Source organism: Salmo salar, chromosome ssa10, assembly GCF_905237065.1.
Source record: "Salmo salar chromosome ssa10, Ssal_v3.1, whole genome shotgun sequence".
In the NCBI taxonomy this organism is placed as follows: Eukaryota; Metazoa; Chordata; class Actinopteri; order Salmoniformes; family Salmonidae; genus Salmo; species Salmo salar.
Genome location: NC_059451.1, coordinates 87,663,651 through 87,687,350, shown reverse-complemented (window position 1 = coordinate 87,687,350; position 23,700 = coordinate 87,663,651). Strand labels below are relative to the sequence as shown.

Below are 23,700 nucleotides of genomic sequence, written 5' to 3'. Positions count from 1 at the left end.
TAAAATCAATACACAAGTATATATTTTTAAACCTGCATATTCAGTTAATATTGCCTGCTAACATGAATTTCTTTTAACTAGGGAAATTGTGTCACATCTCTTGCGTTCTGTGCAACAGAGTCAGGGTATATGCAGCAGTTTGGGCCGCCTTGCTCGTTGCGAACTGTGAAGACTATTTCTTCCTAACAAAGACAGCCAACTTCGCCAAACGGGGGATGATTTAACAAAAGCGCATTTGTGAAAAAAAGCACAATCCTTGCACGAATGTACCTAACCATAAACATCAATGCCTTTCTTAAAATCAATACACAGAAGTATATATTTTTAAACCTGCGTATTTAGTTAAAAGTAATTCATGTTAGCAGGCAATATTAAACTAGGGAAATTGTGTCACTTCTCTTGCGTTCATTGCACGCAGAGTCGGGTATATGCAACAGTTTGGGCCGCCTGGCTCGTTGCGAACTAATTTGCCAGAATTTTACGTAATTATGACATAACATTGAAGGTTGTGCAATGTAACAGGAATATTTAGACTTATGGATGCCACCCGTTAGATAAAATACGGAACGGTTCCGTATTTCACTGAAAGAATAAACGTTTTATTTTCGAAATGATAGTTTCTGGATTTGACCATAATAATGATCTAAGGCTCGTATTTCTGTGTGTTATGTTATAATTAAGTCTATGATTTGATATTTGATAGAGCAGTCTGACTGAGCGGTGGTAGGCAGCAGCAGGCTCGTAAGCATTCATTCAAACAGCACTTTCGTGCGTTTGCCAGCAGCTCTTCGCAATGCTTCAAGCATTGCGCTGTTTATGACTTCAAGCCTATCAATTCCCAAGATTAGGCTGGTGTAACCGATGTGAAATGGCTAGCTAGTTAGCGGGGTGCGCGCTAATAGCGTTTCAAACGTCACTTGCTCTGAGACTTGGAGTAGTTGTTCCCTTTGCTCTGCAAGGGCCGCGGCTTTTGTGGAGCGATGGGTAATGATGCTTCGAAGGTGGCTGTTGTCGATGTGTTCCTGGTTCGAGCCCAGGTAGGGGCGAGGAGAGGGATGGAAGCTATACTGTTACACTGGCAGTACTAAAGTGCCTATAAGAACATCCAATAGTCAAAGGTATATGAAATACAAATGGTATAGAGAGAAATAGTCCTATAATTCCTACAATAACCTCAACCTAAAACTTCTTACCTGGGAATATTGAAGACTCATGTTAAAAGGAACCACCAGCTTTCATATGTTCTCATGTTCTGAGCAAGGAACTTAAACGTTAGCTTTCTTACATGGGACATATTGCACTTTTACTTTCTTCTCCAACACTTTGTTTTTGCATTATTTAAACCAAATTGAACATGTTTCATTATTTATTTGAGGCTAAATTGATTTGATTTATATATTATATTAACTTAAAATAAAAGTGTTAATTCAGTAATGTTGTAATTATCATTATTACAAATAAAACATTTTAAAACATCTGCCGATTTAATCGGTATCGGCTTTTTTGGGTCCTCCAGTAATCGGTACCGGCGTTGAAAAATCATAATCGGTCGACCTCTAGTTTGCATCATATGATGCAACATGCATGAAAAATATTTTGGGACCATATCAACAATGGACTAATGAAACCAATACAAAAAGATAGTTTTTGGGTGGAATTTTCCTTTAACCTTTAACCGTTCATTTCACTTCAATGTGCTATTTAGTCTTCAGATAGGATTGAATGGTGTCATGTGATCGATGGCTTTGTCCATTCATGTGCAGCCATTGCTTGTAATAGAGAAGTTGTGCCACTACATGAGACTCACAAACCTTTACACAGTCACACACATGTTGAAATATTAACACTGGAGTTGTGTAACTGTCCTCTATAGATCTGTAGCCTGTGTTGGGGGAGGCTGAGGCTCACTTTGCTGCATTAAGGCTTGCTGCTTGCACATGACTGAGCAGCAGCAGCCTAGTGTTTAGCAGAGGCCGATGATGCTGTACAGTGATTGGGACATTTGCAGCGCTTGTCTTGCGAGCTTCTCCAGGATTAGGTCAGGGAAAACAAAAACAATATTAGATATGATCTTAATTCATTTACCAGTTTTTGTTTAACTCCATGTAGTTCTGTTCACCATACACTGTGTTCTAAGTGGATATTATTGTTTTTGTAGGTGCAGAACGATGGTGTGTGTGTGTATGTGCATGTGCTAAGCTATTTGGATGTTTAGTCTGGCCCATGTCAGGCTGCCGTGGGAACAGTGCTCAGTTGGCACAGCTGGCAGAAATCTGCGTATAAGCATGGGCTTATGTGACATGTTCAGTCAGCGTGGTGTGTGTGTGTGTGTACATTACTAAGGGAGTGTGTTCTTTAGGGGGAGTTTGGTTGTGTGTTGGTAGGATAAGACGTGTGTGTGTGTGTGAGCATTCTGCCATTCTGCCGGAAATTGATCTGTTCCTGAAGGGCATCACACCCACAAACAAAACAATGCAGAAGAAAAGTGACCCCCTTGCATTTCTGTTGCCCGCCGTCCTTTTCTCTCTGAGCAATGCTGACAGCCGGTACAGATGGCAAATGCATTCTGTCAGGCAGACTTTACCCTTGTTTCTCTTCAAAGCACCCTTATCCTCTCTGTGGAACGAGAAAGTATCTGCCTAGTGTGGACCAGGGGACTTTCTCCTATTCCTCTCTTTCTTTCTGTGTTAATTCACTTCAGTACTTTTAGTAGCATTATACTGTAGTAGCACTGTATGACTGACAATGTGTTATTGATTCAGGCTTGTCGTTTGCCCTACCTCCAGCTGGATTATGTTTGCCATTGTGTGTTTGTCCTCTCCTTGCCGTTTCATTTTATAGCCAGCCTGTTACAGGCATTTTAGATTATGAGCAGCTTGTTGTAACACACTTCCAATGGGCTGGAACTCTATAAACAGGCTTGTTATCAACATGGTCAGAGTGGGATACATGGGTGTGTGTGGGTTTACACGTGCGGGTAACACTGTGTGTGTGTGTGTGTGTGTGTGTGTGTGTGTGTGCAGCCATGTCTTCTTATGTTGACCTCCGTTTCAGTGTCACTTCCCTTTCCTGGTTATCCACAAAAACCTTGATATAGGAGACGCCCTTGTTAAACACACCCTGTCTTTACTGTCTGCTGACACACACAGATGCAAACAAAGAGAGGAAAGCATTAGTGTAAACACATTTTGAGTCTGTTCTTCTAGAAGGGACCTGCAATATGACTCAACTGAGCATGAAAGTGCTCGTCCTTGGACCCCCGACACCGTCCAGTACCTCCAAGGTCTGATGGTGCCCCAACCACTCCGCCAGCACCCTAAAAGACCCTCTGCCTCCCCCTATGTCCCCTTGTGGGGGAGGCGTGTTAGTGTGACGTCTTCAGCTATTTCTCAGCACACATTGTTTAACATTTCATTGCTGCAGCCAAGAGAAACCTCAGTGTCAGGATGACTTTCTTCTGTATCAAAATGGACTGACATCTTTGTTCACACAGCTGCACAAAGAAACGAGGTGATGCTCTGAAATAAACTGCTAGAAGAATCATTTCAATTTGGGAGCCTGTTTTGTTTGGTTTTATAATCTGAAATCTGTCTATTTCCTCTGTCCTGTCTCTTCTTTTCTCTCCTCTCTTCCCTCATTCACTCCCTTCCCCCATTATTCAATTTTCTTCATTGTGAGCATTAGAGCTTGTAACTATTTCATTTAGAGCCCGATCAGTGTTTTTTAGGGTCCGATACCGATTCAGATTTTTTGGGGGACAAAACTTTACGATATATCTGTCGAAATACTGTTTCAAGTGTAATTCAAGTGTAATTATTCCACACTGAATTCTTATTAATTGCCATCCTAAACAGCAATTGTCCAACAAATATGTTTCAAATGTAGATTTTGTTTTACATTGTGAAATTAATCATATCAAGTGTTCAGATAAGCATGAGATTCCCATTTTTCATCCTATTTATTAGTGGAATTATCGGCTGATACCGATATAGCGGTAAAAGGCCAATATCGGCTGACAATATCGGTCGGGCTCTAATTTCATTTATTGCTCTGCTGTTTTCTGAAGATGGGGCTTGCAAAAACAGCCAACTTCATCAGCCCCATGTCACAATGAAGCACCTCCCCTCTGTGTTCTCTTTTATTGTGTAACGTTTATATGTGTCCCCCTCAGTGTGAAGAGGCCTGCAGGGATGGGCAGCATCCTGAACCGCCTCGGGGGGAAGAAACAGAAGATGAGCACGTTAGAGAAGTCTAAGATGGACTGGAACGCCTTCAAAGACGAGGAAGGCATCGGGGACGAGCTGGCCATCCACAACCGCGGCAAAGAGGGGTGAGTCTCTCTAGTAGTACCAGCGATGCCATACAGTATACTGCAACACCACTCCACCAGTTCCACAGGCTGGTAAGCTGATAGATCAGTTAAAGTATTTTTCCTCTACCCACCAGCCTTATCCTGATGGACTGTATATCTACTGTCCAGTACTATATATCTACTGTCCAGTACTAATCCTGAGCTACAGAACACATCTGTCTCTGATACCAGTGGCCTCTATCTGTTGTGACGGATCAGCTAGTCCGAAACATCCTAACACAGGCGGGAGGCATGAAATGAACAGACCGGAGGCAGTGGTTGTGGTTCCTTTTCTTTTGGATTATCACTAAACGGGTTTTCTTTCGCCCGACAAAATAATTCCAGTACAAGGTAGCGTCCAACAGCATAAAAAATCTAAACATAAACTAACCAGTTGACCAAAAGGCCATGGCCAAAAAGGGAACACGAAACAACAAACGGCTCCCCTTGTCTTTAGACTATCGTCTACACATCATATTTACAGGGGGATTGCTTCCCTCTATCAATAGCCTGCCTTGCTTAACATAGAGCCAAGGTGCATCAGATGAAGAAGCTTTCTCTGAGGTAGGAAAGTCCGACGTCCTCACAGTCCCCGTGTCTGCTCCCAATCCTCCTCGAGCTCATCTCTTGGCACACCTATATAGAGGAGACACCAAGCCAATCAGTGGGCCCAGGTGTGTACTAATTGGCTTTACACTGAGTACCTGTCCCCTGAGGAGGGTGCTGTCGTGTCGTCTTCCTTCGGCTGGTCACTAAATCCTCACACTGTCTACAGTAGTCATCAGCAGGTTGGACTGTGGATAGTCATGAAGAGAATCCCCTATAGAGAAGTGCTTTGTGATGATTGACATCTTGTACCTGGTTGAGCTCTGCAGCAGTCCAGCCTTATTAAGATGCCTAAATAAGTCATGCCTATAAATTGGCAATTGAAAGCATTTAATTGTGTTTGGTAATGATAGACCTTTTTTATGCAAAATTATCGGCAAGTAACTTGATGCCTGCTGTGCTTAAGTGATATAAAGTTGTTTAACGGTAATATTATAAAAATCACGCTTTTAAACTATTATATTGTATGATTTACTTTAATCTCATATTAATCTTGTCCGTCTATGACAAACAGAACCTTTTTGATTAAAATCTATGAATTATTTTAGAATGTCTATAAATCAATCTCTGAATTTGCTACCTTGATGAAACCACTCTCCTGCTCCGCTATGATGTAACAATTGCAGGGATGTCCTTTGTCAGTGGCTGTGACGTAGGGTTCAGCCAGGATTTGATGGACATTCGGAAGAGCGAATTAAATGGTAGGAAGGACATCCCAGCTTCAAGTGGTTTCAGATTTCACATCCTACATCACACAGGCTCAGAAAATATAATCTGGCTGCAGTCCAAATACGTTATTTTTACGCCCTCCGCACTCGTGCCAGCCTCTTTGACTTGCGGGAATCCCTGTCGAAACTGGATGCAGTTTGTCTTAAGTGGAGGTCCAATTCCTCACGTTGCCCTCTCGATTTAGCTCAAGGGAATTATCACTTGTGGGGTTGATATGACCCACAATTCAATGCAAACTGTGGTCACGTGTCATACTCTGGTGGCCAGAAAGTGTCAAATTTAATCAACACAGCTGCATTTTCGGCATGTCAGACAAAATTATGAATTTTGTAAGCTAGCTTACTAAAACAAATATATAGATGACATTTATTTTAGCATTGGCAAAGTGGATTTGTCTTGTAGTGAGGACCCTATAAAACGTAGCTAACTTCATAGACATATTGGAATAAATTACCAAACTATAAAACTAGTTAGCCAGCTATGGGTAACTGTAGCTAGCTAGCTACGTTAGCTTGCTAGGTACATTCATAGCTTTAGGTTGGTTGTTTTTGAGCTCAATTTCAAGATTTCAACTAAGGACATTGTCTCTCCGATGTGACAATGTAAAACGTCATTCAAGGGCTGTTTAGGGCCAAGGTCTGTCTACTTTGAATTTGGACTGCAGCCTCTGTGTCCGTGGAAACCAGGGCTATCACGCAATTCAAGCCATTTTGATCTACAGTGTTCACAGATTGATTTATAAGGGAAAATGTTGTTCGGAATCGGTACCAGAACCATGCAGGTCCCCTAAACAGGGGACTTTACATCTAAGAGGTTTAACAAAAGAATTGTCAAAATATCTCCTCCAGGAGGCAAACCCGCAATGCAATGACCCACAGGTGGGAACCCTAACCATTACACTAGGAACTTAACACCTTGTTGACTTCGACAGACCATTCACATTTTTGGAAGCGTTCGTTCCAAAATGATTTTGTTAATTCACTCAGTAGTGATTCCACATTTATTTCTCTTGCTTGGTTAAAACAGTTGATTTAATCAAGTAGTTAACCAAGTTAGCAAGCATTTTGTTTTCTTTTGACTGCACGCTGCTGCAACCTGATTGTATAGCATTTCGTATTATTCTGTATGTAAATCCGAGACACTCCATTTATACTGAACAAAAATATAAATGCAACATGCAACATTTTTCTAAGATTTTACTGAGTTACAGTTCATATAAATCAGTCAATTGAAATAAACGCATTAGGCCCTAATCTATGGATTTCACATGACTGGGCAAGGGCGCTGCCATGGGTGGACCAGCCTGCCCAGCCAATCAGAATACATTTTTCACCACAAAAGGGCTTTATTACAGACAGAAATTGGGGAGAAAAGGGGGTAAAATATTTTTCCCCCAATTTCGATCTTGTCTCATCGTTGCAACTCCCCAACAGGCTTGGGAGAGGTGAAGGACGAGTCATGCGTCCTCTGAAACATGACCCGCCAAACCGCGCTCTTTAACACCTGCAAGCCAGCCACACCCTGTTCAACTGACAACCGAAGTCACCCAGCCCGCCACGAGGAGCCTCCCCCCGGCCTAACCTGGACGACGCTGGGCCAATTGTGTGCCGCCCGGTCACGGCTGGTTGTGACACAGCCTGAGATCGAACCCGGGTCTGTAGTGATGCGATGCAGTGCCTTAGACTGCCACGCAACTCAGGAAGCCAGAGAAATTAACATTCAGTTCTCTGGCAGCAGCTCTGGTGGACATTCCTGCAGTCAGCATGCCATTTGCACGCTCCCTCAACTTGAGAGGCATGGGACCAACACTTTACATGTTGCGTTTATGTTGTCCTTCAGTATAGTATGATATGTTATGTTTCGTATGGTATGTATTAATTTGTGGACGGCCATCATCCATTTCACATTATATACATTTACATTTCAGTCATTTAGCAGACGCTCTTATCCAGAGCGACTTACAGTAGTGAATGCATACATTTCATTTCATGCATCTTTTTTATTTATTTTTTATTTTTTGTACTGGCCCCCCGTGGGAATCGAACCCACAACCCTGGCATTGCACAGTTGCAAACACCATGCTCTACCAACTGAGCCACAGGGAAGCTATATGTTACGAATTGGAATTTGTATATGTTACGAATTTCAATTCGTACGATACGTTATGAATTTCCATTGCGTATGATATATTACGAATTCCAATTTGTTGCCACTAAGGTAAGCTAGGAGGTTAATGTTAGCTAGGTGGCTAACGTTAGCTAGGCTAGGGGTTAAGGTTATGGTTAGGAGTTATGTTAAAGGGATAGGGTTATGGGAATGGTTAGCTACCATTCTAAGTAGTTTCTAAGTAGCTAAAAAGTAGTAGGTAGTTGCAAAGTTGGTAATTAGCTAAAATGCTAAAGTTGTCTATGATGAGATTGGAACACTGAACTTTTGGGTTGCTAGACAATCGTGTTATACGTCCATCCTTCCACTCCGACCAACCACCCTCATTTTTGTCTTAAAACCTTTTACTGCAGTGGGCTATATCAGGGTCACACAGAGTTTCTCTTAAACAAATCTACTTTGAAACAAACGTGTACACCTCACACACATGATTATGGGCTTTAAAAAAAATAAGACCTGTACCATGTCAGATACAGTATTCAATTTTGAGTTTGCATCCCAATATGACACTTTATACAGTGCATTCGGAAAGTATTCAGACCCCTTCAATTTTTCCACATCGTTGTTCCCCCCTCATCAATCTACACGCAAATGTATAAAATAATAAAAACTGAAATATCAGACCCTTTATGCAGTACTTTGTTGAAGCAACTTTGGCAGCGATTACAGACTTGAGTCTTCTCGGGTATGACGCTACAAGCTTGGCACACCTGTATTTGGGAAGTTTCTCCCATTCTTCTCTGCAGATCCTTTCAAGCTCTGTCAGGTTGGATGGGGGGGGGGCTGCACAGCTATTTTCAGGTCTCTCCAGAGATGTTATGTCGGATTCAAGTTCGGGTTCTGGCTGGGCCACTCAAGAACATTCTGAGACTTGTCCCGAAGCCACTCCTGTGTTGTCTTGGTTGTGTGCTTAGGGGTCGTTGTCTAGTTGGAAGGTGAACCTTTGCCCCAGTCTGAGATCCTGAGCGCTCTGGAGAAGGTTTTCATCAAGGATCTCTCTGTACTTTGCTCTGTTCATCTTTCCCATAATCCTGACTAGTCTTCCAGTACCTGCCGCTGAAAAACAACCCCACAGCATGATGCTGCCACCACCATGCTTCACCGTAGGGTTGGTGTCAGGTTTCCTCCAGACGTGACGCGTGGCATTCAAGGCAAAAAGTTCAATCTTGGTTTCATCAGACCAGAGAATCTTGTTTCTCATGGTTTAAAAGTCCTTCAGGTGCCTTTTGGCAATCTCTAAGCGGGCTGTCATGTGCCTTTTACTGAGGAGTGGCTTCCGTCTGGCCACTCTACCATAAAGGCCTGATTGGTGGAGTGCTGCAGAGATGGTTGTCTCTCTGGAAGGTTCTCCCATCTCCACAGAGTAACTCTGGATCTCCGTCAGAGTGACCAAGGACCTTCTCCCCCGATTGCTCAGTTTGGCCGGGCGGCCAGCTCTAGGAAGAGTCTTGGTGGTTCCAAACTTCTTACATTTAATGTTGGAGGCCACTGTGTTCTTGGGTACCTTCAATGCTGCAGAAATGTTTTGGTACCCTTCCCCAGAAATGTGGTTTTGAACATATATGCAATGGTTCATTGAATCAGTCTAAAACTTTGCACATACACTGCTGCTATCCAGTGGCCAAAATCTAAATTGTGCCTGGGCTGGAATAATACAATATGGCCTTTCTCTTGCATTTAAAAAAAAAAAAAAGTCTTTGTATTATCTTTTTCCATATCTAATGTGTTATATTCTCCTACATTAATTTCACATTTCCACAAACTTCAACGTGTTTCCTTTCAAATGGTATCAAGAATATGCATATCCTTGCTTCACGTCCTGAGCTACAGGCAGTTAGATTTGGGTATGTCATTTTAGGTGAAAATTGAAATAAAGGGGCGGATCCTTAAGAGGTTTTAAGTAATCTACTGTCTTATGTAACCATACCAAACATAACATCATACTAATTTCAGTGTCCCAGCTTTACATGAGACCAGGATGGCACACGGAATGTTCGGCAAGCAGTGATTCTGAGTAGGGTTGCAAAGGGTCAGAAACTTTCCCGGAAATTTCCGGAGATTTTCCATGGGAAGTTAAGCCCTGGAATTTGGGGAATTTTGCTTAAATTCATAAGGCAATTTTAGGTCTTGTGGCATATTTTGGTTAAACTATCCACAATTCAATGGAATTGCAACCCTCTGCATGCACAGTGCATTCTTCCATCACATGTGCAGTGCACTCTTCCATCACATGTACAGCTGATTCTCAAGATATTGCACGCTATGAGATACTATTGAGCCCACACTACTACACTGTCTGAGCCAAGGACTACATGCTTTCTGGTAAGTTTTGATTACAATACTGGGTGGGGTGAATATATTTTATATGACATAGATGATTTTTTTGTTAACTAGTAAATAGTAGCCTACAGCAAAGTGTGTTTAAATAATTTCTAAATTGTAAAAAAAAAATGTCGTTAGTTTTTGCTACCATGTGGGTTTTAGCTTGCTTGAGCCTGCTAACTGAGGAGTGTTAATTCACCTGTTTCCATACATGTTTAATTTTAAAACATGTATATTACAAAGGAGTTGTTTAATCTAACTGCTTAACTATTTATCTGTATATTACAAAGGAGTTGTTTAATCTAACTGCTTAACTATTTATCTGTGATCTTTTTTTGTTGTTGGTCATTTTCTTCTAATCTTTACAGGAAAATGCCACGGGCACTCTCTGATGTGTGGAGACATTTCACTGCAGCTAATGTAGAAGGAAAAGCTGTGTACATTTGCAAATACTGTGCCAAATCATATGTGAAGAATGCAACAAAGATGCTGAATCATCAGGCCAAGTGCATACAGTTCCATCAGCACTCACAACAAGCAACCTCTGACAAAAGTCCCTCTACTTCTATTCGAGGTAAAAATGATGAATCAGACACCTTATCGATAGCAACAGCTCATGGTCCTCCTGGAATCAGAAGTTTTTTTGACTCAATGGAGGAACGTAGTCAGAGAAATGCTGATGAATGTTTTGCTTGAGCTGTGTATGCAACTGGTTCACCTCTGATGCTCACAGGCAATGTGTATTGGAAAAGATTTCTGAATGTTCTTCGCCCAGCATACAGCCCTCCAACCAGACATGCTTTATCTACTCATTTGTTGGATGCAGAGTTCAAGTGAAGGTCAAGCAAATCATAGAGAAAGCAGAATGTGTTGCAATCATCTCTGATGGGTGGTCAAATGTTCGTGGGCAAGGAATAATTAACTACATAATCTCCACCCCTCAACCAGTATTCTACAAGAGCACAGACACAAGGACAACAGACACACCAGTCTCTACATTGCAGATGAGCTGAAGGCAGTCATCAATGACCTTGGACCACAGAAGGTATTTGCTCCAAGGTGACAGACAATGCTGCGAACATGAAGGCTGCTTGGTCTAAAGTGGAGGAGTCCTAACATCACATCACACCCATTGGCTGTGCTGCTCATGCATTGAGTCTGCTCCTCAAGGACATCATTGCACTGGAAAAAATGGATACACTCGACAAGAGAGCCAAGGAAATGGTTAGGTATGTGAAGGGTCATCAAGTTATAGCAGCAATCTACCTCACAAAGCAAAGAATAAGAGCCCCACACTGAAGCTACCCAGCAACACCAGTTGGGGTGGTGTTGTCATCATGTTCTCCTGGAGGGGAAGGAGTCTCTCCAAGAAATGGCTATATCACAGTCTGCCGATATGGACAGCCCCATCAAGAGGATCCTCCTGGATTATGTATTTTGGGAGAGAGTGGTAAGCAGCCTGAAACTCCTGAAACCTATAGCAGTAGCCATTGCACAGAGTGACAGAGACAATGCCATCCTGTCTGATGTTCAGGCTCTGCTTGCAGATGTAAGAAGAAATCCGTACTGCCCTGCCCTCTTCACTGTTGCTCCAAGCAGAGGAAATTGTAGTTCTGAAAAGTGTAAAGACTTCTGCCTGAACCCCATACACGCCGCAGCGTACATGTTGGACACCAAGTATGCTGGCAAAAGCATCCTGTCTGGTGCAGAGATCAACAAGGCCTATGGTGTCATCACTACCGTGTCTCGCCACTTTGGCCTGGATGAGGGCAAGGTTCTTGGCAGTCTGGCGACGTACAATTCCAAGCAAGGGCTTTGGGATGGAGATGCAATATGGCAGTGTTGCCAACATATCTTATCAGCCACCTGGTGGAAGGGACTTTGTGGATCTGAGGCTCTTTCCCCTGTTGCCTCCATCATCCTCCAAATCCCACCAACATCAGCCGCCTCAGAGTGCAACTGGCCCTTGTTTGGGAACGCACACACCAAAGCACGCAACAGGCTGACCAGTACAGGGGTTGGAAAAGTGGTGGCCATCTGGGCAAATTTGAGGCTTTTTGAGCATGACAACGAGCCATCTTCAACGAGGTTGGAAAGAGACAGTGAAGATGAGGCCTCAGAGTCTGATGTTCAAGAGGTGGACATTGAGGAGGTCCAGGAGAAGACATGAAAGCCTTTGAGGAAGACAACCAAAGCTTTAGTTTCTAGACTATCATTTTACAGATGTATGTTGAAAATGTTTTTGGGAGATGCGATTGATCATTGGGTATCATTCAATATTCCCTTTTGTTGTTCAGTGAAATCATCCCATATGATGAGTCAACTCATTTAATTGAAGTTCAATTCGTAACTAAATTGTTTTTTAAATTTCTATTGGAAGGATTTAATCATTTGCAATTATGTCTACTCATGATAAGGTAAAAGGTTTATGTTTCTGTCTCTTTATGATATGGCAAATATATCCAATGCAAAAAACATCTACATTTCAATGGTATTAATATTAATTTGCATATATTTCCGTTAATTCCCATATATTCCCACGGAAAGTTTCCACCTCTGAATATTCCCCAAAATGTGCAACCCTAATTCGGAGTGATGATGTTTTACCCTCGTGCACCATGTGCAACCCCCTGACTACTTTTTACTTTTGGATGGCAACTTCAGATTTTCTGTGAACACACTGAAAAGTAACTTGACACTGTGTTGATTAGTCAGCATAAATTTGGTTTATAAAAATGACAAGACAGCAGGAGAAAGAGTTTATGCCGATGCTGGAATTTATTCTAAACATGTTTGTAACAGCAATTTTGTCATTCGTGTCTTGTAAATTGATGCTAGCATGCACAACTGAGGTTCTGTTTACATGTGCGCTTAGGGTTCAACCATTTACTATATGCAGTTCATATGTCACTTACTGTTCTTTTAACAAAACAATTTGTTTTCTCGGCTATGGTTTGTGTGGTCTTGGTTCTTCTTCGAGGAAATTTAGCGTTGCTAATTGCAGTGTTTGTCCTGTCTGAAATCAGGATACCTCATCTTACCATAACTTGGTCTGCGCACTGCAAATTAATGTGAAGTAGGGTAGCTGTTTCCCTAAGTTCTGTGATTTTATACGTAACTAACTAACTAGTTATTTTTTGTGTAAGAAAATATGCTCTATTGTGGTGCATGAACTGGCCATACACGTTAGCCAACCTAAGATTGTAATGTTAGCTAAGGTTACTTAGCCAGCTAAAGTTAATTGGCTATCATAGCAGCCAAGGATGTTCGCTAGTTTATTTGTGCATATTTGTTTGTGCTCCGATTACACGAGATCAGCAGTTTACACATGATGACTTCAGCCTTATGTGAAAAACCTTATTTGGCTAAATATAGTTAGCTAGCTTCCCTCGCTTAACATAACCACATTCATTGGCTAGCTAGCTAGCTTTTAACTGACTGGTGTTAGCTAGCTACAGAGGCTAGCTGCTGAACTTTGTACAAGCAAGCTAACATTAGCTAGGTAGCTAAAGTTACATACCTAATCTAAAATATCTGTTTACATTTATTGATTAACCTCAGCTTGAATACCACCATATAGCTAGCTATATACAGTAACCTAGGTTTGTTCGCATACACTTCTTGACTGGCAGCATTCTGTAAGCAGTTGTGTTGATGCCGAGCAACCAACCTGGTGTTAGAACTCTGAGATTCAGCTGAAAAAAGATGTTAGCATTGTCAGAAATGCTACAAAAAGGTAGCACATCGTTGTTTCTTAACGACGGAAATGTGTGCGTGAGAGCGCTAAGTTATGCATTTAATAAAAACTGTTGCACCTCCAAATTTTGTCAGTCCATCATTTTTTATGTCCAATGCTCACTTTATGGACGCTATATTCTAGTTTTAATCCAACATCTAGAATTTGAGCTAGGTATGCGCAAGTAATACTCTTAAAAATCAATTGCTAACAACCCTGTTAAGAAATCCGGTATGTGGTTCTCGGCAACGGCTGGATGGCTCATGACAAGAGGCGGGGAGTGTGTTGTGTCCCTCCAATCAAGTTGATTTGATCATTTTCATTGAGATTGTTGTGATATTGGTTTAGATATGATGGATGGAAGATTTGAATTTAACACTGAGTTTCAATCAATGCCTATAATCCCCCTGCCTGACCTGTAGCTATGGAGCAGCTGTCCATCTGAATGCCTGCTCAGAATACCAGCATCAACTGACATCCTGGGCTTTCAGTGGCGCTCATCTCCCTTCCTGCCTGCCTCTCCTCTCCCAGAACAGGATTTTCTCTCTGCTGTCAGAGAGGCCCTGCAGTGGCATTATTCTTTCCTAAAGGTTACTGTTGAACAGATGAATAATTGAACAGCCCCCCCACCATCCTCCTCTGTGTCTCTGACTGATGAGCTATGCAGCCTGGCTGCTGGTCCCTGTTCCTGCGTCACAGGAAAGGAAATGTACGGAGCAGAGCTAAGAAAACACAGTCTAGAGCAGGTTATATATGAGGTTAGAGGGGGGCAGGGAGTCGGGTGCAGAGCAGCACCTGCTCTGTACATAGCAATAGCAGTCCACATCCATTTACACAGGAGCTCTGCAGATAAGGCCTTTCACTCCTCGATGCTGATGAATGCACTACTATAGCTTGCCCTTTGCTGCAGTGTATAGGTGTGTGGTTAGGTGAGATCCCGTGTGTATTCATATGCGTTTTTAACCTGCTCTTTTCGGAGCACATTTTTGAAACCCCACAATTACACCGAGGCACTTGTCCTATGTGCCTGTTGTATGCAGTGAGTGTTTCAGAGCAGCCAACCACAGGAGTGAGAAAAGACACCTACAGTAAAGTGGTGCATATTCACCTCCCCCCTCCCCCTATGTTCTGTGGATATGAATAGATATGTGTGCATCATACATATGCCTATTTCTGTCACTCACACAAACCACATAGGAGATAGTCAGGCTGTGAAATGAGAGTGAGAGTTGACTCTAAATCGGCAAATGGCAGCCCATGGGCCACCCCCTTTTTGTAAGCCTGCGGATTCATTTTGGGGTCTCAACTTACTATTAAAAGTTAGAATAATAGAATTCACAGGGTGCAATTTCAAAATGTGCTTGTGCATCAGGATGTGTTCTATTATGTCAGTCACTGACAGTTACTCAATTAGCCCATGTCAGCTAAACATTTTTAGATTGGTAAGTTAGTTTAGTGGCCAGCTATCTAAACTTGTAGTAAGCAAGGTCGAATGATATCATCAGATATCATATTGAAAACTGCAAACATTTGTCTCAACCCTATGGCAAAATGTGTGGAATTGCAGGAAATTAAATCTAAAACTTCAATTGTTTCTCTTCACTGTCAAGAGGGGGGCCGCTATATTTTTTTGCTTGCCACAAAATTTAGCTTACGGCCCCCAAAAGGCAAGGGTTGACTCTGACTGCATGTGGGTATGGATGTGTGTACGCAGACCTGTGAGCCACTGCGGCCCCTCATGAGTTCCGCATTTTTTTTTGTGTGGCTCCCACCCACATCAAAGTTGCCCATCCCCTGGTCTAAATTAACTACAACTTTCTTCTGAACATCTATTTGCTTTTGACCATGTATAATGAATATTGAAGAGATGTAGGCCAGTCTTATGGTGTGTGTAGCTCACAGTGAGAGCTAAGGGATAAAAGTAATCTGTGTAGACAACAAACTACCCAGCATGCTATATTCCTATCTCCTCAACCACTAAAAGGCTGTCACCTTGAGGCTTATAACTTAGCCTAGTTCAAGTGTTCACTCACAGGGAGGTGACCTGCTTTGTGGAAACATTATGAAATGACAGATAAATTAATGATGCCAAAATAACAAAGTGATGTGGATTGGGTGAAAAATGTGTGCAGATGACCCAATTTTGTCAGGAGGGATACCTTACTGTAATACTTACCATTAATAAAATGGTAAAAAATAAACAAAAATTGCTTTTTAGCAATAGCAAAAAAATCTAGAGCTTAAATTTTGCTAGGACTGTCTGGGAGGGACGTAACCTGAAAACTAGATGTTATTGGCAGAGAGGTTTGGAAATCTCTATGGTATTGGTCTATTAACTTATACTGCCTTCTGATATCACCAGGCAAGCGAAAACTCCACTCATGCAAAACCTGCTGATTAGAAGGTTCTGTGTACATTTTATTTTCAACCAGCAACTATCAGGAAATAACATTTTTTATATAGTTTCATGAGATGATGTACAATATGATACAAAACATAGGAAAAACAGAATTTGGACTGCACTGCGCCTTTAAGGGTTCATTTGTCTCTTAAACCCAATAAAAGGAGTCAGACATCTGCTCACCTGTGATTACCCAGCCTGCATTGGGGCTGGGGATGACATACCTGCTGCCACTGGTTGAGGTCTCTGTATTATCTCTTCCCGTAATCATCATCAACCCAGCCTGCACCTGTCTCCATGGCTACCCAGCACTCCTCTGTGTGAGCTAGCTCTCTCATTTCTCCAGTCCCACTGCTTTGGGATGATTTGGTCTCCACCATGGGGGATGCTAATCTAGCATGACATCATTGGAGCAGCCTTGGAGACATTGGGATGATTAACTCTCACTGCCTATTGAGAGTAGAGGAGGCTTTCAACCATGCAGGCAGAGATGTCACACTACCACCACTTACCCTGGTTTTGGCTATGTCTGTCTGTGCTTCAGTATAGGAGATGAGAGAGAAGAGTCTTGCTGTATATTCAGCCAATCTAGATAGTGGTGAGATGAAGTAAATATACATTCAATTAAAGACTGTAGTTGGAGAGTTCAGAAATACAGCCTATCCGACACGCTAAATGGCTGCTTTCTCCCAGTTCCTCCCTTTTCTCAGTGTTTTTCTGTCTCTTTGGGAGGGATGTGGTTGCTTAGGCCAGGGTCCTGAGAGAGAGGCAGCAGTGGGCCGAGGGCGGTCCACTAGGCCACACTGGGAGACCACATAGCTGTTCTTGGAGCTCCAGACAGCCCTATGGTAGGGCTATGCCCTGGGCCTGCTCTCCCACGGGGGGGTCACACACAGGCTGGGGGGCCAGTGAGGAGGCCTCCCTCTGATCCAGGGCCAGACAACAACCAGTGGTGGGCGTGAGCCGTGAGGCAGCTGGTAATGGCTTTGGGGAGGAACTTTGGGTGCAGTGGTATCTTTCTAGCTGTCCCTTTATGTATGGGAGAAGGCTCTATGTGGTGTGCATAGGCCATGCTAGGAGAAGAAAAAGAAGATGGAAATGAAATAAAATTTTATTGGTCACATACACATATTGAGCAGATGTTGTTGCGGATGTAGCGAAATGCTTGTGTTCCTAGCTCCAACAGTGCAGTAGTATCTAACAAAACACACAAATCTAAAAGTAAAAGAATGGAATATATAAATGTTAGATTGAGCAATGTCGCCGTGGCATTGACTAAAATACAGTAAAATAGAATACAGTATATACAGTTGAAGATGGAAGTTTACATAGACTTAGGTTGGAGTCATGAAAACTCGTTTTTCAACCACCCCACAAATTTCTTGTTAACAAACTATAGTTTAGGGCAAGTGAGTTAGGACATCTACTTTGTGCATGACACAAGTAATTTTTCCAACAATTGTTTACAGACAGATTAATTCACTTATATCACAATTCCAGTGGTTCAGAAGTTTACATACACTAAGTTGACTGTGCCTTCAAACAGCTCGGAAAATTCCAGAAAATGATGTCATGACTTTAGAAGCTTCTTATAGGCTAATCGACATCATTTGAGTCAATTGGAGGTGTACCTGTGGATGTATTTCAAGGCCTACCTTCAAAAGCAGTGCCTCTGCTTGACATCATCGGAAAATCAAAAGAAATCAGCCAAGACCTCAGAAAAGAAATTGTAGACCTGCAGAAGTCTGGTTCGTTCTTGGGAGCAATTTTCAAAGGCCTGAAGGTACCACGTTCATCTGTACAAACAATGGTACGCAAGTATAAACACCATGGGACCACGCATCTGTCATACTACTCTGGACGGAGATGCGTTCTGTCTCCTAGAGATGAACATACTTTGGTGCGAAAAGTGAAAATCAATCCCAGAACAACAGCAAAGGACCTTGTGAAGATGCTGGAGGAAACAGGTACAAAAGTATCTATATCCACAGTAAAACGAGTCCTATATCGACATAACCTGAATGGCCGCTCAGCAAGGAAGAAGCCACTGCTCCAAAACCACCATAAAAAAGCCAGACTACTGTTTGCAGCTGCACATGGGGACAAAGATCGTACGTTTTGGAGAAATATCCTCTGGTCTGATGAAATAAAAATAGAAATGTTTGGCTATAATGACCATCGTTATCTTTGGAGGAAAAAGGGGGAGGCTTGCAAGCCGAAGAACACCATCCCAACCGTGAAGCACGGGGGGTGGCAGCATCATGTTGTGGGGGTGCTTTGCTGCAGGAGGGACTGGTGCACTTCAAAATAGATGGCATCAAGCATACTTCCAAAGAAGTGGCAAAATGGCTTAAGGACAACGAAGTCAAGGTATTGGAGTGGCCATCACAAAGCCCTGACCTCAATCCTATAGAAGATTTGTGGGCAGAACTGGTAAAGCGGGTGGAAGCAAGGAGGCCTACAAGCCTTACACCAGCTCTGTCAGGAGAAATGGGCCAAAATTCACCACTTATTATGGGAAGCTTGTGGAAGGCTACTTGAAACGTTTGATCCAACTTAAACAATTTAAAGGCAATGCTACCAAATACTAATTGAGTGAATGTAAACTTCTGACCCACTGGTAATGTGATGAAAGAAATAAAAACTGAAATAAATCATTCTCTACTATTATTCTGACATTTCACATTCTTAAAATAAAGTGGTGATCCTAACTGACCTAAGACAGGGAATTTTTTCTAGGATTAAATGTCAAGAATTGTGAAAAACTGAGTTTAAATGTATTTGTCTAAGGTGTATGTAAACTTCCGACTTCAATTGTACGTATGAGATGAGTAAAGCAGTATGTAAACATTATGTAAACATTATTTAAGTGACTAGTGTTCTTTTATTAAAGTGACCAGTGATTCCAAGCCTATGTACAGTACCATTCAAAAGGTTTGAACACAGCTACTCATTCAAGGGTTTTTCTTAATTTTACTATTTTCTTCATTGTAATAATGAAGATCAAAACTATGAAATAACAAAAAAGTGTTAAACAAATCAAAATATTTGAGATTCTTCAAAGTAGCCACCCTTTGCCTGATGACAGCTTTGCACACTCTTGGCATTCTCTCAACCAGCTTCATGAGGAATTGTTTTCCAACAGTCTTGAAGGAGTTCCCAAATATGCTTAGCACTTGTTGGCTGCTTTTTCTTCACTCTGCAGTCCAACTCATCCCAAACCATCTCAATTGCGCTGAGGTCGGGTTATTGTGGAGGCCAGGTCATCTGATGCAGCACTCCATCAATCTCCTTCTTGTTAAATAGCCCTTACACAGCCTGGAGGTGTGTTGGGTCATTGTCCTGTTGAAAAACAAATGATAGTCCCACTAAGCCCAAACCAGGTGGTATGGGTATTGCTTCAAAATGCTGTGGTAGCCATGCTGATTCATTTGCCTTGAATTCTAAATAAATCACACACAGTGTCACCAGCAAAGCGCCTCCACACCATAACACCTCCTTCATGCTTTATGCAGGGAAATACACATGCGGAGATCATCCATTCACCCACTCCGTGTCTCATAAAGACATGACGGTTGGAACCAAACATCTCCAATTTGGACTCCAGACCAAAGGACAAATTTCCACCGGTTTATTGTCCATTGCTTGTGTTTCTTGGTCCAAGCAAGTCTCTTCTTCTTATTGGTGTCCTTTAGTAGTGGTTTCTTTGCAGCAATTCAACCATGAATGCCTGATCCACACAGTTTCCTCTGAACAGTTGATGTTGAGATGTTTCTGTTACTTGAACTCTGTGAAGCATTTATTTGGGATGCAATTTCTGGGGCTAGTAACACTAATGAACTTTTCCTCTGCAGCAGAGGTAACTCTGGGTCTTCCATTCCTGTGGCGGTCCTCATGAGATCCAGTTTCATCATAGCACTTCACCACTCTGTCTGTGTGGGTGGACCATTTCGGAGGATCTTACGCCAAGGAACTTAAAAATGTCCACCTTCTCCGCTGCTGTCCCGTTGATGTGGATAGGAGGGTGCTCCCTCTGCTGTTTCCTGAAGTCCACGATCATCTCCTTTGTTTTTTTGACGTTGAGTGAGAGGTTGTTATCCTGACACCACACCCCCGAGTGCCCTAACCACCTCCCTATAGGCTGTCTCGTTATTGTTGGTAATCAAGTCTACTACTGTTGTCATCTGCAAACTTGATGATTGAGTTGGAGGCGTGCATTGTCATGCAGTCATGGGTGAACAGGGAGTACAGGAGGGGGTTGAGCACGCCTCTTTGTGGGGCCCCAGTGTTGAGGGTCAGCGAAGTGGAGATGATGTTTCCTACCTTCACCACCTGGGGGCAGCCCGTCAGGAAGTCCAGGACCCAATTGCACAGGGTGGGGTTGAGACCCAGGGCCTCGAGCCTAATGATGAGCTTAGAGGGTACTATGGTGTTGAATGCTGAGGTGTAGTCAATGAACATAATTCTTACATAGTTATTCCTCTTGTCTAGGTGGGATAGGGCAGTGTGTGCAGTGTGATGGTGATTGCATCGTCTGTGGACCTATTGGGGCAGTACGCAAATTGAACTGGGTCTAGGGTGACAGGTAAGGTGGAGGTGATATGATCCTTGACTAGTCTCAAAGCACTTCATGATGACAGAAGTGAGTGCTAAGGGACGATAGTCATTTAGTTCAATTACCTTTGCCTTCTTGGGTACAGGAACAATGATGGCCATCTTGAAGCATGTGGGCACAGCAGACTAGGATAGGGAGAAATTGAATATGTCCGTAAACACTCCAGCCAGCTGGTCTGCGCATGCTCTGAAGGACGCGGCTAGGGATGCCGTCTGGGCCGGCAGCCTTGCAAGGGTTAGCACGTTAAAATGTCTTACTCACATCGGCCACGGAGAAGGAGAGCCCACAGTCCTTGGTAGCGAGCCATGTCGGTGGCACTGTATTATACTCAAAGCGGGCAAAGAAGGTGTTTAGTTTGTCTGGAAGCAAGACGTCAGTGTCCGTGACATGGCTGGTTTTCTTTTTGTAGTTCGTGATTGTCTGTAGACCCTGCCACATACGTCTCGTGATTGAGCCATTGAATTGCGACTCCACTTTGTCTCTCTACTGACATTTTGCTTGTTTGATTGCTTTCCGGCGGGAATAACTACACTGTTTGTATTCGGCCATATTCCCAGTCAACTTTCTATGGTTAAATGTGGTGGTTCGCTCTTTCAGTTTTGCGTGAATGCCTCAATCTATCGACGGTTTCTGGTTAGGGTAGGTTTTAATAGTCACAGTGGGTACAACATCTCCTATACACTTCCTTATAAACTCACTCACCAAATCAGTGTATAAATCAATATTATTCTCTGAGGCTACTCGGAACATGTCCCATTCCGCGTGATCAAAACAATCTTGAAGAGTGGATGCCAATTGGTCAGACCAGCGTTCAATAGTCCTTGTCACGGTTACATCCTGTTTGAGTTTCTGCCTAAATGAAGGGAGGAGCAAAATGGAGTCGTGGTCAGATTTGCCGAAGGGAGGGCGGGATGCATGCATCGCGCAAGTTAGAGTAGCAGTGATCCAGAGTTTTGCCAGTGCGAGTACTACAATCAATATGCTGATAGAATTTAGGTAGCCATGTTCTCAAATTTGCTTTGTTAAAATCCCCAGGTACAATAATTGCAACCTCAGGATATTTTGTTTCCAGTTTACATAAAGTCCAGTGTGTGTGTGTGTGTGTGTGTGTGTGTGTGTGTGTGTGTGTGTGTGTGTGTGTGTGTGTGTGTGTGTGTGTGTGTGTGTGTGTGTGTGTGTGTCTGTGCGCGCACACGTGGGTACTTCTTAATATCTCCTGCTAGATGTTTGTTTGATTTAGTAATTATTTTTTCTGTGTTTCTTTTTAGGTATGTGGAAAGAAATAATTTCCTGGAGAGAGTTGACCACCGGCAGTTTGAGCAGGAAAAGAAAGTGCGTCTCGGCAACATCATGAAACGAGGACAAGGAATAATGTTACAGATACACTTACATTTTGTGTGTGTCACAATTGTACATGCCTGCCCAGTTCCTCCCAGCGTTTCTCAGCCCAATACTTGGCCGCTGGACTGTCCATGTCTCTGGATGGCCTACTGACTGTACCTGCTGCTGGCTGCTCCTTGACCTATCAGACCTCACATACCCAGTTTACACTCAGCACTCTCATTAAACCGCCATCTGTTCCTGGACCTGTGTGTGACCTGAGTCACCTGGACTCAGACCCCTGACTGTCTGTCTCAGTGGCTTCCTCCCTCTTCCCGATTTAGAGGTGTGGTTGCACTGCTAACCTGCTTGCCTCAGCACATGGCTGTGTGGCTGGGTGTTTCTGTACATTTGCCATAATCAAAAAAAAGGGAAAGCATTCCAGGAGTGAGAAGAGGAGAATGAGTAGCACACCCTGAACTCTGAATCAGACTTTATGGCATTGACTTGAAAGAGCTCAGATAGTTGTGCCATCCCTCTCTACCTCCTGCAGTGATTCAGTTTGGTGCGCTGTTCATGGGAAGAGTTCAAGTTGATTGCATTTCACCTCCTTGTTGCACACTGTGATTCTCTGGAGTTGTTCCAGCTAATCTGAAGATAAAAAATGGTCTCACTATTATGTACCTTATTTATACCAACAACAATCAGAGATTCTGACATGATAAAATATGTATGTTTTATCAACAGGTCAGCTTAGCTGCCTGTTAAACCTGAGCTAAGAGGGGAGAGGATTGCTAAATGTTCCTCAAGTGTTTTCTCAACGTAATGACACACCTCCTATTACAAGGTCAATGTATGGCTGTTCAGTAGTAGGCACTCACTCACACAGACAGACAGACAGACAGACAGACAGGTGAATTCAGGGACTTTAGTCTTAGTTACTGGTTGTTAAATGAATGTGTCTGAATTCAAGTGTGTCTGAATAATCACAGGTGAATTTAGACTTGTTTTGTGTTGTCATCATGTTGCTGTACTGTGTCACATGGAATAAAGCTTGTCATTTGGTTTGAAGTTGTTGTTTTAGTACTGATGGTCTTGTTTTGCTCGTTTGTACCCCTCACCTCCCTAAGGCCTTATATTCCACCCTTCCTCTTCCCCCTACCAAGGCTCTTCCCCTCTCTCCAGACAACTGTCTACAGACACACACTACCATTTCATCATACCCTTGCCAGTCCTTCCCTGCCCCCCTCTTCCCAAAATGCAACTGTTTCTATCTTCCTCACCCCCCCCAGGTCCTACACCCCCAACCCACCTCCCTCCTATCCCTCACAGGCCTTGGGCGGGTGCCTGCCATCTTACCCACTCTGCTCTGTCCTAAATAAGGTCAGAAGACTCCAGTCACACAGTATCTTTCAACCTCATTTCCTCTGTATCCAGGCCCCCGCCACTGCTTC

The 23,700-nt window shown here is 42.9% G+C and overlaps 1 long non-coding RNA gene across 1 annotated transcript; it reads left to right on the top strand.

The window, feature by feature from the left end:
• The first annotated feature begins 2,296 nt into the window (after positions 1 to 2,296).
• LOC123724458 (uncharacterized) lies at positions 2,297 to 23,317 on the top strand. The gene is made up of 2 exons (XR_006757018.1): positions 2,297 to 4,330; positions 22,195 to 23,317. It is a non-coding gene; the product is annotated as an uncharacterized lncRNA (long non-coding RNA).
• Positions 23,318 to 23,700: the final 383 nt, after the last annotated feature.